This window comes from Lactuca saligna, chromosome 9 (genome assembly GCF_052625555.1).
Source record: "Lactuca saligna cultivar CGN05327 chromosome 9, ASM5262555v1, whole genome shotgun sequence".
Classification (NCBI taxonomy): Eukaryota; Viridiplantae; Streptophyta; class Magnoliopsida; order Asterales; family Asteraceae; genus Lactuca; species Lactuca saligna.
The window spans coordinates 80428580-80444671 of NC_136425.1; positions in this window are offsets into that span (position 1 = coordinate 80428580).

A 16092-nucleotide genomic window follows, 5' to 3' on the forward strand; every position below is an offset into this window, starting at 1 on the left:
CATATGTGATTAAATACATATAATCATATGTGATTAAATGTATATAATCACATATGATTATACATATAATCACATGTGGTTATATGCATCCAATCACATATGATTTTTGTGGAGAAGATTCATTGTCACGTATTCGATTCAATAATTGTTTTTTTGTCAAATTTAATCATATGTGATTAAATAAATCTAATCACTTGTAATTATATGTATCTAGTCACATATGACTTAATCGAATGTTATTATATACATTTAATCATATGTTATTCAAGAATTGTTCTTTGTTAAAATTAATCATATGTGACTAAATAAATCTAATCACATGTGATTATGTGTATCTAATCACATATGATTTAATCGAATGTGATTATATGTATTTAATCATATGTGATTTATCTGGAAAAGATTTGTTTTAACAAATCTTCTTTATATAAATCATATATGATTAGACACATACAATCACACGTGATTATATGTATTTAATCAGATGTGATTTATGTGATTAAATACATATAAAAAAGTACATATAATCATACATTATTTATGCCATTATATGTATTTAATCACAAACAATGTTAGTGGTTATAGGTAGTGGGTGGTGGTCGTGTGGTGGCGATGGGTAATGAAGGTAGGAGTTTAGTGGTGGTGGTGGGTCATGGATGATAAGGCTGTGGGTGATAATTGGTTTGAGGTGGTTGTGGGTGGTAGTGGTAAAAGGTGGTAGGTGGTAGGTGGTGGCGGGTGGTAGTGGTAAAAGGTGGTGGGGGTGATAGGTGGGGTGTTGGATGGTGGTTATGGTGGGTGGTGGTGGTGTTGATGGATGGGTAATAGCGCGTGGTGGTGGTGTGAGGTAATGCTTGGTGGTGACGGTGGTGGTAGGTGATTATTGTAGGTGGGGATGATGTTGGTGGGTGTTAGTTGGTGGTAGAGATGGTGGTGGCGGATAGTGGTGATGGTAGTGGGTGGTGAGAGGGGTGATGGTGACGGGTGGTGGTGATGGGTAATGGTGGCATGTGGTGATGTTTGGTGATGGTGTTAAAAGGCGGTGGTTGGTGGTGGTTTTTACAGGTGGGGGTGGGGGTGGTGGCAGCGGGTGGTGATGATAGGTGGTGGAGGTAGGGTGGTGATGATGGGTGGTGACGCGTAGTGGTGGTGGGTATGTGGTTGCGAGTGGTGGTGATAGTGATGGGTGGTGGTTTTGGTAGGTAGTGGGTGGTGGTGATGGGTGGTGGATTTGGGTGGTGGTGGCGAGTGGGGGTGGTTAGGTGGTGATGATGGTGGTTGGTGATGGTAGTAACGAGTGGTGGTGGTGGCGGCGGTTGTGGTGGGTGGGTGGTTGCAAGTGGTGGTGACAGTGACGGGTGGTGGTTTTGGTGGGTGGTGGGTGGGTGTGGGTGGTGGCGGTAATTCAATTTTGCTTTGTTATTATATGAATCTAATCACGTATGATTAAATACATATAGTCACATGTGATTATATGAATCTAATCACATATGATTTATGTGGATATAATTCATTTTTGCTTTGTCGATCCAATAGTTATTCTCATGTATTTTATCACATGTGATTATATGTATAATCGTATGTGATTAAGTACATGAACACAACAATTGAGTCGAGAAGGAAAAAATGCATCTTGTCCACCTCAAATAATATATGATTATATACATATAATCACTTGTGATTATATGTATCCAATCATATATGATTTATGTAGATGAGATTCATTGTCACATTCTCGATTCAATAATTGTTCTTTGTCCACTGTAATCATATGTAATTAAATACATATAATCATATGTGATTATATGTATCTAATCACATATGATTTATATAGATAAAAAATAATGATGTCTATAGAAATCATATGTGATTAGATACATATAATCAAATATGATTATGCACACAATAACAACTATTGAATCGAGAACACAAAGATAAATATTGTCCACATATATCATATGTGATTAAATGCATATAATCACATGTGATTATATGTATCTAATCACATAGAATTTATGTGGAAACTACTTATTTTCACGTTCTCGATTCAGTTGTTGTTCTTGTGTGCTTAATTACATTATATTATATGTATCTAATTACGGACATTATTCATTTTCACATTCTTGTTTAATAGTTGTTCTTGTACATTTAGTCACATATGATTTCTGTACACAAGATTCATTTTCACGTTTTTGATTTAAAAGTTTTTCTTTTTCCACATTAATCATACGTGATTAATACATAAAATCACATATGATTAAATACATTAGAAAAGATATTGACTCATGAATATTATCAATATAAATCATATGTGATTTGATAAATATAATCACGTGTGCTTAAGTATATGAGTATAACTACTGAATTGAGAAAGAAATAATGAATCTTGTCCACATAAATCATATGTTATTAAATACATATAATCACATGTGATTAAATATATTAGAACAATTATTGAATCGACACAATAATAAATATTTTCCATACGAATCATATGTGATTAAATATATATAATCACATGTGATTAAAATTAACACATGAAAACAAATATTGTCCATGTAAATCATATGTGATTAAAAACATATAATCACATGTATTTCACGTGTATTTAATCACATGTGACTATATGTATTTACTAACATATAAATCATATATGATTTGATACATATAATCACATGTGCTCGATACATATAATCACATGTGATTATATACAAGAGAAAACCTAATGAATCAAAAACATAATAACAAATCTTTGTAGGTGGGGGTGGGGGTGGTTGCGTTGGGTGGTGGAGGCGGGGTGGCGGTGGCGGTGTGTGGTGATGGGTGGTAGTGGGTGGGTGATATTGACAGGTGGTGGTTTTGGTGGATGGTGGGTGGGTTTCTTTGTGATTATATGAAATCAATCACATATAATTAAATACATATAATCACATGTGATTATATGAATCTAATCACATATGATTTATGTGGACATAATTCAGTTTTGCTTTGTTAATTCAATAATTGTTCTCATGTCTTTTATCAAATGTGATTATAGGAATAACCGTATGTGATTAAGTACATGAGCACAACTATTGAATCGAGAAGGAAAAAATGCATCTTGTCCACCTCAAATCGTATATGATTATATACATATAATCACATGTGATTAATTACACAAAAGCAATTATTCAGTCCAAACCACAAAAAAAAAAATTTATACATAAATCATATCTGATTAAATACATATAATCACATGTGATTATATGTATCCAATCATATATGATTTATGTGGATAAGATTCATTGTCACTTTCTCGATTCAATAATTGTTCTTTGTCCACTGTAATCATATGTGATTAAATACATATAATCATATGCGATTATATGTATCTAATCACATATGATTTATACGGAAAAAAAATAATGATGTCTATATAAATCATATGTGATTAGATACATATAATCACATATGATTATATACACAAGAACAACTATTGAATCGAGAACACAAAGATAAATATTGTCCACATATATCATATGTGATTAAATGCATATAATCACATGTGATTATATGTATCTAATCACATAGAATTTATGTGAAAAATATTTATTTTTGCGTTCTCAATTTAGTTGTTGTTCTTGTGTACTTAATTACATGAGCTTATATGTATCTAATTATAGATAATATTCATTTTCACATTCTTTTTCAATAGTTGTTCTTGTACATTTAATCACATATGATTTGTGTACACAAGATTCATTTTCACGTTTTTGATTAAATAGTTTTTCTTTTTCCACATTAGTCATATGTGATTAATACATACAATCACATATGATTAATACATAAGAAAAAATATCGACTCATGAATATTATCAATATAAGTCATATGCGATTTGATACATATAATCTGATGTGCTTAAGTACATGAGTACAACTATTGAATTGAGAAAGAAATAATGAATATTGTCCACATAAATCATATGTGATTAAATACATATAATCATATGTGATTAAATATATTAGAACAATTATTGAAATGACACAAGAATAAATATTTTCCATACGAATCATATGTGATTAAATATATATAATCACATGTGATTAAATACACAAGAACAACTATTGAATCAACACATGAAAAGAAATCTTATCCATGTAACACATATGTGATTAAATACATATAATCACATGTGATTTAATACACGGTGCCAATTATTAAATCGAAAACACGAAAATAAATACGTCCCACGTAAATAATATTTTATTAAATACATATAATCACATGTAGTTATATGTATCTACTCACTTACGATTTACGTGGACAATATTCATTTTTGCATTCTCGATTCACTAGTTTTTCATGTGTATTTAATCACATGTGATTATATGTATTTAATAATATATAAATCATATATGATTCGATACATAAAACCACATGTGACTCGATTCATATAATCACATGTGATTATATACAAGAGAAAACCTAATGAATCAAAAACAAAATAAAAAATCTTTATACGTGGGGGTAGTAGTGGTGGCGGTGGGTGGTGGAGGCGGGGTGGTGGTGGTGATGGTGTGTGCTGATAGGGTGGTGATGGTTGGTGGTGGTGGTGGTGATGGTGATGACAAGTAGTGGTTGGTAGTAGTGGGTAGTGATGGTGGTGGTGTTGGTTAGTGGTGGGTGGTGGTTAGTGATGGTGGGTAATGATGGGTAGTGGATGGTGGGTGGGGGTTGGTGGTGAGTGGTGGGTAGTGATGGGTAGTGGTGGTGGCGGGTGGTGGTGGGTGGTGAGTAGTGATGGGTGGTGGTTGGTGTTTGTGGGTAGTGATGGGTGGTAGGTGATGGGTGGTGAGTGGTGGTAGTGATGGGTGGTAGTGGTGGCGGGTGGTGGTAGGTGACGGGTGGTGGGTGGTGGTGGGTAGTGATATGTGGTGGTGGTTGGTAGTGGTGGAGGTGGGTGGTGGTGGTTGTGGTGGGTGGGTGGTGGGTGGTAGTGGGTAGTGGTTGGTGGTGGTGGTGGTGGTGGGTAATGGTGTCGGGTGATGGTGATGGGTGGTAGGTAGTGGTTGGTGGTGGCTGGTGGTTGGTGGTGGTGGGTAGTGATGGGTGGTGGTGGTGATGGGTGGTAGGTAGGGGTTGTGAGTGGTGGCGTCAGGCGGTAGAGGTGGGTGGTTATGGTTGGGTGGTGATGGTGGTGGCGAGTGGTGGTGGTGCTGGTGGGTGGTGGGTGGTGGTTTGTGGTGGTGGTTAGTGATGAGTGTAGTGGCGGGTGGTGGTGGTGGGTGGTGGTTAGTGGTGGTGGGTGGTGGTGATGGGTGGTAGGTTGAGATGGGTGGTTGTGGTTGGGCGGTGATGGTGGCGGCAGGTGGTGGTTGGTGGTGGGTAGTGAGTGGTGGTTGGTGATGGTGGTTAGTGATGGGTGGTGGTGGCGGGTGGTGGTGGGTAGCGATGGGTGGTAGGTATGGGTTGTGGGTGGTGGTGGCAGGCTGTGGAGGTCGGTGGTGGTGACAGGTGGTGGTGGTTGGGTGGTGATGGTGGTGGTGATGGATGGTGAAGGTGGTGGTGGTGGGTGGTGTTGGTTGGGTGGTGAGTGGTGTTAGTTAGTGGGTTTTTTTAATTGTTTGTAACTATTTTTTTGATTTATACGAATATTATTTTCTAATTTTAATTAAAAAATTTGTGTTTTTCAAATTTGTTCTCAAATGTTCTTGCGATAAGAAATGTTCTCGATTCAACGCTCCTCTCTCTCTCTCTCTCACTCTATATATATATATATATATATATATATATATATATATATATATATATATATATCAGTGTTCATTCGAATGTTACTTGTTGGGGAATTCAAAATAGGGTTATGGAAAATCTGGATCACAAACATGAATCGTGTAAACACTTTCCTTGTTTGATATTTCGACCCTATATGCCTTGGGTATCACGAAATCCAAACTGGGATAATTCCTGAAGCAACAATTCTGATTTTAGGCACAAAATCAGAATCGATTTTGATAAGATGAAGAAGAAGAAGAAGCGTTCGTTGTTTTCTCTGTGTTTCAAAATATATGATGTTTTCCCTAACTTATCCGAACAACGGATAAATGAAAAACAGTTTTTCATCTTTCAAGAATGACAATTTTGAGGGGGAGCTGGTCTTAATCGCGCGAGCTCGTTGGATATTGAAGTCGGTACATCCAATCCTAACTTTGAGGGGGAGAATGTTAAGGTGCAAAGTCACGCTTGGATGTAGTTAGTGCTTACCCTCCTGTATTGTGTAATGAGTTGTCTTTCCTTTATAAGGAAGTGAGTGACACTCATTTATGTAATGATCATTGTGGAGTGTTAGTCTAGAGAGAGATTTGTACAAGACCCACTTTTTATGTTATTTCTAGATCTAATGAAAGCTTAAACCAAATTTATTTACTCCTAATGTTCATGATTTGTATGATGATTCACTAGATCATATTTATTCTGCACATGTCATGATAATCAATACAGCTACAAAGAGTGTGTCTGAATCCCTCAAACCAAGGCTCTGATACCAACTTGTAAAGTCCCAAAAATAAGACCCAATATTTTTCGTTTTTAAACTAATGAAACAAGTATGCCAAAACATCATCATAAAAATCTAAATAAAAGAAATGTATCAATCATCATATCACATCAGAATAAATCAAGAAAATGCAGAACGAGGTGGTGTGTGATCTGCAATCATCCGAGCTCTTTCGTTTGAAAACCAAAATACCTGAAACATAAACTGAAAACCATAAGCACAAAGGTTAGTGAGTTTCCCAAAATACCAAATACCATAAATACATTTGCGATGGGTTGTCCTCGTGGTCTTTTCCCTGAAATGTCATGGGCTACCTCCATGGTCTTACATGGAAGTGCGATAGGCTACCCCTATGTTCTTTCTTAGAAATACCATGGGATTCCCCCATTATCTAACATCCACGTGTCGTGAGCTACCCCCATAGTATTCCAGACAAATGCCACGAGCTACCCCATGGTCTTCCAAGAAAGTAACACAAAGACAACTAGCATTCCACATAACCAGTAATAGGCCATCATTAGTGCCTTTGACCTATAGATATGGCGAGAAGAATCAGCTAAGATAGCTGAACCAACAGATAAATCTCTGACAGTACATCCGCTAAAATCCCCACGCTATCAATCACCAAAATCACCATCCATCAATAATCGGATCCCAACCCATACTAAGTGTCCAAACTAGGGTAAACGACCTTTGTTTCCCTTTTCCCAACTTGGCCCAAAGCCTAGGCACAACCCACCAATCCAAAAGCCCAAATTCTAAATAAACACCCAAACCCTAAATATGGCCCAATTTTCCAAATTGGGCCCAAACCCTTTCATTGGCCTTAAACCAAGGTCTAAAAATATTCCTAGCCCAAAAACACTTAAATTTTATTAGCCCAACAAGGCACAAATCACCTAAGTCCAAAAATGGACCAAACCAAATATCCAACAATCTGAGGCCCAACCCGTTGAATACACAGAGCGTACTCAGCATGTATGTGCAGCGTACTTACCTTAAGGATTGTATGCTAAGCGTACCCACTTGTACGCTCATCATACTACCCCCCTTTCAGCTAATCCTCATTTTCAGCTCTTAACTCATTAAGATAACACTCTAAAACCTAGATCTGACTTACTTGAGATATTTTATCATCTAAAGTTGCTAACTTTACGTGCATGCATGGCTTAATGAGGCTCTTTGATCCCTATAGGAGTTAATAGATGAGTTAAATCAGGTATGGGACCGTTACACTATAAATCTTGCTTCTTTAAGCTTGAGAAACTCATAATATGCTCAGATGTAAACTGATAAGCCCCTAAAACGTCTTAACTTATCAAACCAACCCAAAAAGTCACCAAAAGCATAAAAACCAAGATATAAAGAGATCTGAGCATTTAAAAGCGAAGTTACAAACTTGATACCTCAAAAGGATAGGAAAATGAGTGGTGATTCTTGATCTATAAGCTTCCCACCAGGCAATGCACCTTCAACGTTCTTCAATCCCTCAAAAATGAGAAAAATAAGCACCAACTTCTTCTCAAAAGATCAAGGATACAACCATGGAGGCTAAGGGTTGAAATTTAGTGTTTAGGAGATATGGAGGTTAGCAAAGAGGACAACTCTAGGGACTTAATGAGCTTAAATAGGGTGCAACATCTCAAAACTAGGGTTTCCTTAAACGCTCATACACCCTGCGTAATCCTCGTACGCCTAGCATACGAGGCCTCGCATCCACCATCAACCCCTCTTAGTACGATAAGTGTACACAAGTTTACGCCTCATATGCTGAACTTCGCACCGGTACGCCATGCGTACTCCCTAGGTATGCCATGCGTACTTGGGTTATCCTTAAACGTTGCAGCCTCCGAAGGCCATAAATTCTTCATTATAAATCCATTTTGAAGATCCTTGTATCCATGAAAAGGTAATGAGAAGCTCTACACTTTTATCAACTCATACTTGCCATAAAGTTTCCCGAACAAAAATCCAATTTCCATAAAATCCTGAGCTGACAATTTACCAAAATACCCCTTGGCTCCAAAACACTAACCGAGCATCCTGATCATCTAAATTACGTCACATGTATCGAAATTTGTCTAGATCTCATTTCCTCAAATGTCCTAAGCCTGATAATACTAGATCTTTGGTTACCACCCTAGAATAGGAAACGATTCAGGACAGGGTGTTACATACAATGAGAAAACTCACTTGAATCACAATGTTGACTAAAACCAAACTCAATCTCATGATAACCATAGATAACATCTTTCCCTGCGAAAAGATGGGTGTTAAACACCTCCTAACAATCCACATAGGTAAACCCTAAGTCTACCTTCTAAAAATAGAAATTTCACCAAAAGTCAACCCATGCTAAAAGTCAATGGTCAAAGTCAATGGCCAATGTTGAGTTTAGTCAACTACCATGTCATGGCCGTCAATGGCCACACCATGACCCTCATCCAATGATATAGTTGAGTATTTGCTGGTCGTCACACTTTATCGACCTAAGGTCACACCGTGCGCGCTAGTTTTCTGTCAGACCCTTGCCCTGGTGGTGGAAACACTAAGTGACATGACATTTAGAGTTGTTGGCTTCCTGTAAGAGGCTTTCGTGATAAGTTTTCATTCCTTTTTTATTGTCCAATAGTTGTCTGTATACTATGGTTTAGTCTTTTATTCTCTGTAGGTTGACCTAGGAATACATTTGATTTTGAGAGTGCCAACATAACGTTGGTGAGTTTATAGGTTTGTTAAGCGTGAAAATACTTTGTTGATGTTCTTAATTCAGCACTCATCATAACATCAACCTAGGTTAGCGTGTTAGCATTTTTTCTAGTGTGTTTGGTAATTGGATTTAGATAGTTTAGTGACTAAACCTAAATCCTGATTTGGATAGGAGGTGTATGTTTTACTTGTTACCTTATCCCAAGGTTAGTATCAGATATTATTCTCCTAATATTTATTTTTTGTGTTGTAGGCACTATTTCACAAGGTGTTCGTCAAGAATAATGGATTTTATATTCGAACTCGTTTCCTTGAGTTTGCGTGAACTATCACTACACATAGTTTATGATAGTTTTATTTTTAGTTTAACCTAAACTCACTTCCTTGAGTTTTTTAGTACTATCACTACATCCATAGGAAGGTTCCTAGTGGGAGTCTAAGATAGTTGAGAGTTGGTTTACCTAAACTCGCATCCCCGAGTTTGTGCATACACTCACTACTTTAATAAATTATTTTTAGGATTTTATGATAGTTACTTTTAGTTTGACTTTGACAAAGTTACGATGAGTTTTATAATTGAGCTATAACTGTTGATCCCGAAAGAAAAACACGACGCTTCATTGGACATCACTATTGTAAGAAAGTAATACATGCTTCAACTTGTCTTCGGGTTCTAGCTAGCAACCACACGTAGAAGTGTCAATCCCGTAAAGATCTATACATCTCTCTCTCTCTCTCTCTCTCTCTCTCTCTCTCTGTGTGTGTGTATCTCTTTAAAGAATTAATGATTATAGGTCGGGCGCTAGCTAAATATCAATCAACATGTTCATGAATCATATCTCATCTAACACTTATCTTGGGGGCCTCCGATGGTCGGTCATGTTGTTATTCCCGTCGTGTTTTATATGGTATATATATATATATATATATATATATATATATATATATATAGTGTTTAGCATAGCCGAGAATTTGGGTAGACTAACACTAGGTACTAAGCTTATCCAAAGGTGGCTATATAAACAAGTTTCAACGTTTCCTAGCAACTGACCAGCATGATAACTAGGTATGATCTTATCTATCATAGTGGTTCAACATAACAACTAGGCATAACATTAGCTAAAGAGTTTGGGTAGAATAACTATCGGCCTAATATTATCCTAATGTTATGGGCATAATTATCTAACTACAATTAGTGATAATTACATAAAGTTGTAATTTAGACATGTAGTCCCCCCACCCCTCGAAAAGAGATGAAAATGGGGCGTGAACTCACCTGATAATTATGAAACCATTGATGTACGGTGGAAATCCACAAGCTAGCACTTCTGCAGACATTCTGGATAGTGGCACGTGAATTGAGACAGAGAAAGAATGAGTGAGTGGGGGCGAGGAAAATGGTCTGTTGAAGCTTGCTATTTATAGCATGTTTTAGGGTGTGCGCCGAAAAAATGCACGCGGACCATACAAGCATGCCACGTGTAGTCACGTCAGTATGCCATGTCATCCCGTATCTTGATTAAATCGTGTGTCATTGCGTGCAAGCATGCGTGACGAGATATTTAAACTTCAAAAGTTCTTAATTCTCGCATACAAATTCCGTTTTTGATGAATCTTATATTTTCGTGTAGATCTCTTCATTCTCTACAACGTTCCTTTTGGTTGTTTTGGCTAGTTTTGACTTTCATTTTTTGACATGTTTTTATTATTGTTAAAAATCATATCTTCCTCATATGATCTCTATTATAAGTGTTTTTTGATCCATTATTCCTACTTTATGTAGTACTACATTTTTCTAGCTGGTGACTTTTCCCAAAAGTCGACCAATCTCCTTGTAGTTTTCGACGTAGTAACTTTTTCAGTATGATAGACATTTGCTTCCTATAAATGTCATATCTCGCTCATACTGTTTCAGATTCTTGCGAAATGAATATTTCTGGGATGGTGGTAACGTGTAGAATCTAAATATGTGAACGTGCTCTCAAAGTGACGTGACTTTTTGTGCACTTATTTTTGAGCCTATGTTTCTGACGCTAATAAGAGTGATGGTTCAAATTTTGGCATTTAAAAGATTGTTTTATCGTGTTTTTTTGTTGAACTATCGACGACGATTGGGGGCATATTTTCTGGGTTGTCACATTTTCCAACTACTTAATGTGTTAAGCCATTTTCTTCGATTCCAAAATCTCCAAAGCTTATATCTAGTCCATTATATGGTCTACATGGATAAAGTTTCCAAATTTATCCATTAATACACCCAAAGAGATCAAGATCTCAAACCCTAGACGCAAATAAGACAAAATACAACGACTTAACCATTAACCCCTTAATCCATAAAGTTCTTAACCCACCAATCCAAAAGAGTTTCCAATACGAGATTTAGCGTAAAGGTGGGTGATTTATAGACATGCATTTCCAATATATGTCTAGAATCAATTTTTGGTCAAAATGAGCTAAAAGTGACCAAAAACTCATGCAAGGCTAAGAACCCCAACCCAAGTCTACATCTTCAAGAGATGTTGTTTATGGGAATCAGGAGAATCATAAAGTTGCAACCTTTATCTCTTCAAACCAGCCGAACATTTATTAGGGACCAAAATATGCTTAAGAAACTAGATCTACAACTAAAGAGTCATCAATATAGAAACTTGAGGACTTACAAATGGTCCAGAGATCCAAAGATGGATAGGAGTTGTTGCTTGATCCTTGGGTTAACACCTTCTTATTTTGCCTTCCAAAATACAACAAAACACTACAAAGAGATCAACACTCAAAAATGGATGCTAGGGTTAGGGTTTTTGGTCTTAAGAGGGTGATGGAGGCTGATAAGGAACCTTAGGTTCAAATTAGAGAGGTTAAATACAGAAGAACCATAAAATAATCGTGGGCTTGGGCCAGAACAGCTATCACGCTGTGGCGGCCTAATACTACGCCGTGGCGATTCAATAAATTATACATTCCTTTATTCGATGCCACGTCATGGGCATCCATGCACAACATTCTAGCGTAATTTTTTTTCAAAACTCCATGTTTATCCCCTGATGAATATAAAGATAAACCATTATGGAGCACAGGTGTTACACCTGTCCCAAAAGTGTTTCCTTCCTTAGATTGCTCCTAATTAAGCTTAGGCTGTATGACAGATACATCGGGTTCTTTTCCATTATCTCAGATAAGCTGTCTTATTTCTTCCCTTTGTACATCTAACAGAGCCCTAGTCATTGTCATTGTGACAGGTTCAGCTATTGGCATAATTTCAGGATCACACTCAATTATAGGGGGCTTACGCTTCTGATTCTCATTACCATTTCCTAATCCATTATGGGTTCTCACCATTACATTATGTACACCAAAGCGGTGTCTAGTGTATCAAGGCGAGAATATAGATAAGGAAAATTTAGACATATAATTCTCTTCATCAATATGAAAAGTTATATGTCAGTTCTAATACCGTAATTAAACATTTACAAACCTAAACAAAAAATTTCCTAATCCTAGGTCAGCAGAAAACCTTAAACATAATAGCAGCAATTTCGATAGGCAACCAAAGGCATGCTATAATACAACCATTTAGCACATAAAAGCAAATTAGGCATCTTTTCCTGAAGCGTAACACTCAGTTTTTCGGTATTCTTCTCTCTTTTAGATAATAAATAAATAATAATAATAATAATAATAATAATAATAATAATAATAATAATAATAACAATAATAACACTAATAATAATAATAATAATAGTAATAATAATAATAATAATAATAATAATAATAACAATAATAACACTAATAATAATAATAATAATAATAATAATAATAATAATAATAATAATAATAATAAGAGCAGTAACAATAATAATATGAATTATAACAACAACAACAACAACAACAACAATAATAATAATAATAATAATAATAATAATAATAATAAATAAGTACTTTAGGTATTTTTCACTAGTTTACAGAAGAGGGTCTAAATTTGGCCTCTTTGTAACTTTTGGTAAAAAGGAAATTATTTATAGGGTAGAAACTGCCATTATGGCAAACTTTAGGGGGGCTAAACTGAAAATTTGGAATTAGAAACCTAGTGATCGATGGGTAAAGGCTTGATTTGTCCCTCTATTATTGTGGGTGCGATTTAAATTAAGTTAAAACGACTATTTACTCACACTGATCCAAAATGAGCTGCTATGTGAGGCAGTTTTATAAATTCACCATAAATCATACAAAATTTGTATGGAGGTGTTAGGTGTGTGAGAATTACTTTGATTATAAGAAGTTAATCTATCTGTATGTGATGCAATTTTGAAAAATATGGAGTTTAAGGTGAAAAATAGGCCCCGAACAGACCCTAATTTTTTTATGTAGAAATATGGACATTTACCCGTTAGGTTAATTATATAATTAGGCATTTTAATAACTAAAATCAACTCAATCTATTGCTATTAGGAAGTATGAAGGGAAAGCAGGTGTGAGAGAGTTCGGTTTTCTTTGGATGTTGCTTTTGTTTTTGAAGGTGAGTTTCTCACTACACTGTGTTGTATTATTACATTTTCTTTACATTAGCTCGTGTGTGATGTGTCTTGATTATGCGGGTAGTAATAGGCATGTTAAAATATTGTAGTTTCCCTCAAGTATTGGGGATTATGCGTGGAAGGACTCAACACATCCGAGTGGGTATCAGAAATAGCCAATGTGTCCCAAAGGCTCGACAAACTAAGCAAGTGTGATTGGGCCTAGCCAATGTGTCCCCGTATGAGCATGTTTGTTACCGATTTGTTCTTTAACATGCACGCCTAGTTATATGTTTAATATTGTTTGTATTTGTATACAGGGGTAAGGATTATACGATATGATATTGTGTATGTGTGGAATTCACTAAGATTTTTTCTTACCCTTTTTTCCCTTCAAAATAAAGTTTCAGGTACACATGATAGCCGGGTGTGATCGTACACATTGGGTCGAGGTGGTTTTTTGGGATTTATATTGAATTGGTTATGTTTTCATAAATTTTAGAGTTATAACTAATAACGTTTAGAAATTGAATTGATCTTGGGGTTTCCTATTCATTTATATAAGACATTAAATATATGATTTATGTTATTTTAAAAGTCCAAATTTATTGCAAATTTTTGGATGTTACATAAACTTGACTAGTGATGGTGTTAATTCAAGTGTATTACCTAAATTGTAATAGACACTCATCTCACGATCAACGCTTAGCATACTAAGTTTAAGTCTAGACATCCTCCAAATTCCAAGTTCGCTTAAACTAATACATTAATACCAACTGTGACATCCCAAATTTTACGGTCATTTTGAAACTTTTTATTAATGCTTATTTAATACAAAGTTTATTCGTTAATGTGGAATTTGGTCCCATAAAAGTATTTCCAAATAAATGTTTTCCATCAATTATTATAAACTTTGGTATGTCATAACTGATAAAAAAACATAAGCATAAACGAAATCATTGCATGCCTTACATTAAATAATGGCTTAAACTCCTTGAATCTCTCAGTGGATTGTAGCTTCCTACTGTTATCTCTGATATAAAGAAACTAAGTGAGTTAGGCTTAGGGTCCTGGTGAGCACATAGGGTTTTCAACTCACAATATTATTATTATATTGTTTTAAGTATATATAACATACCAAACAGATTAATATTGATTACCTAATCCCATTATTCTCACTGTTTGATCCTAAAATGGTAATCTCAAGGTGCATATCCTAAAGGATATATGTAATAACGAGTAGACAATAGTGCCTCAGAGATTCCTTTGTAATACATGTCAATAAGGAAACCATGAGGGGGATATAGTACTCGAATGAACACATAATTTGTAATCCCGGATTGTATGATCCATTAACACCTACAGATTGCGAGTCTGCTAGTGTTCCATCAGACTATCTAGAAGAGTCCATGGTCTTCATCAAGACTCTGCTAGATTACTACTCTCGATTAGGCATGGTCTCTCACCATTATATTATATATGGCATGGTCTCTCACCACTGTTCTATCTCTGGTATAGTTTTTCACCATTATATTATCTTTTTTCTCTCTATACACTTTTGACCCGATACAATATAAGTATAATAAAATACATTTATATTCACCACGAGTAAAATCATTAGATCATTTAGAAAAATTATCAGGAACTCAAATAATATATACATACGGCATCTAAGAAAATTAGATACTTGATAAATATGTGTAAGTTGAAAGTAACTATCCACTTACTTGATAAAAGTAGATGCCTCTGAATTTGGGCAGAACTTTTCCTTGATATTTTATTTATTCCTCTGATGTCACCGAGGAACGAATGTCACTAAGTCTTAGTTTATCATTTCTTATGACTAATGATAGTCTAGATGGTTCAACGATTCCAATGTCTACATCAAGATCTATAAAGTAAGGAGCAACCAGAATAAGATCATATCGGAGGTAGGGTTCATTTGGTATATATAGAATATTGTTTGGAAATTCCACTTTAAACAAGTCACTAAATCTTGCCTAGACATCACCCCCGTAAGTACATCAATAAATATAATGACTTGGAAACACTGAAAAATATTATTTATAAATTCATAATAACAACTATATATATATATATATATATATATATATATATATATATATATATATATATGTATGTATATATTATACTAAAATAATATATATTGTAATTTAACATACAGAGATTCCCTAGAAAAAAAGTCTGGAAATTGCACTGGCAGAGCTCCTACTCAATCGCTACTACTTGTTGGGCACTCAAGGATCCTAGGACTTCACCGAAATATTAATACTAAGGAAACTTTTGGCCAATACACAGAGAATTTCGAGAGAGTA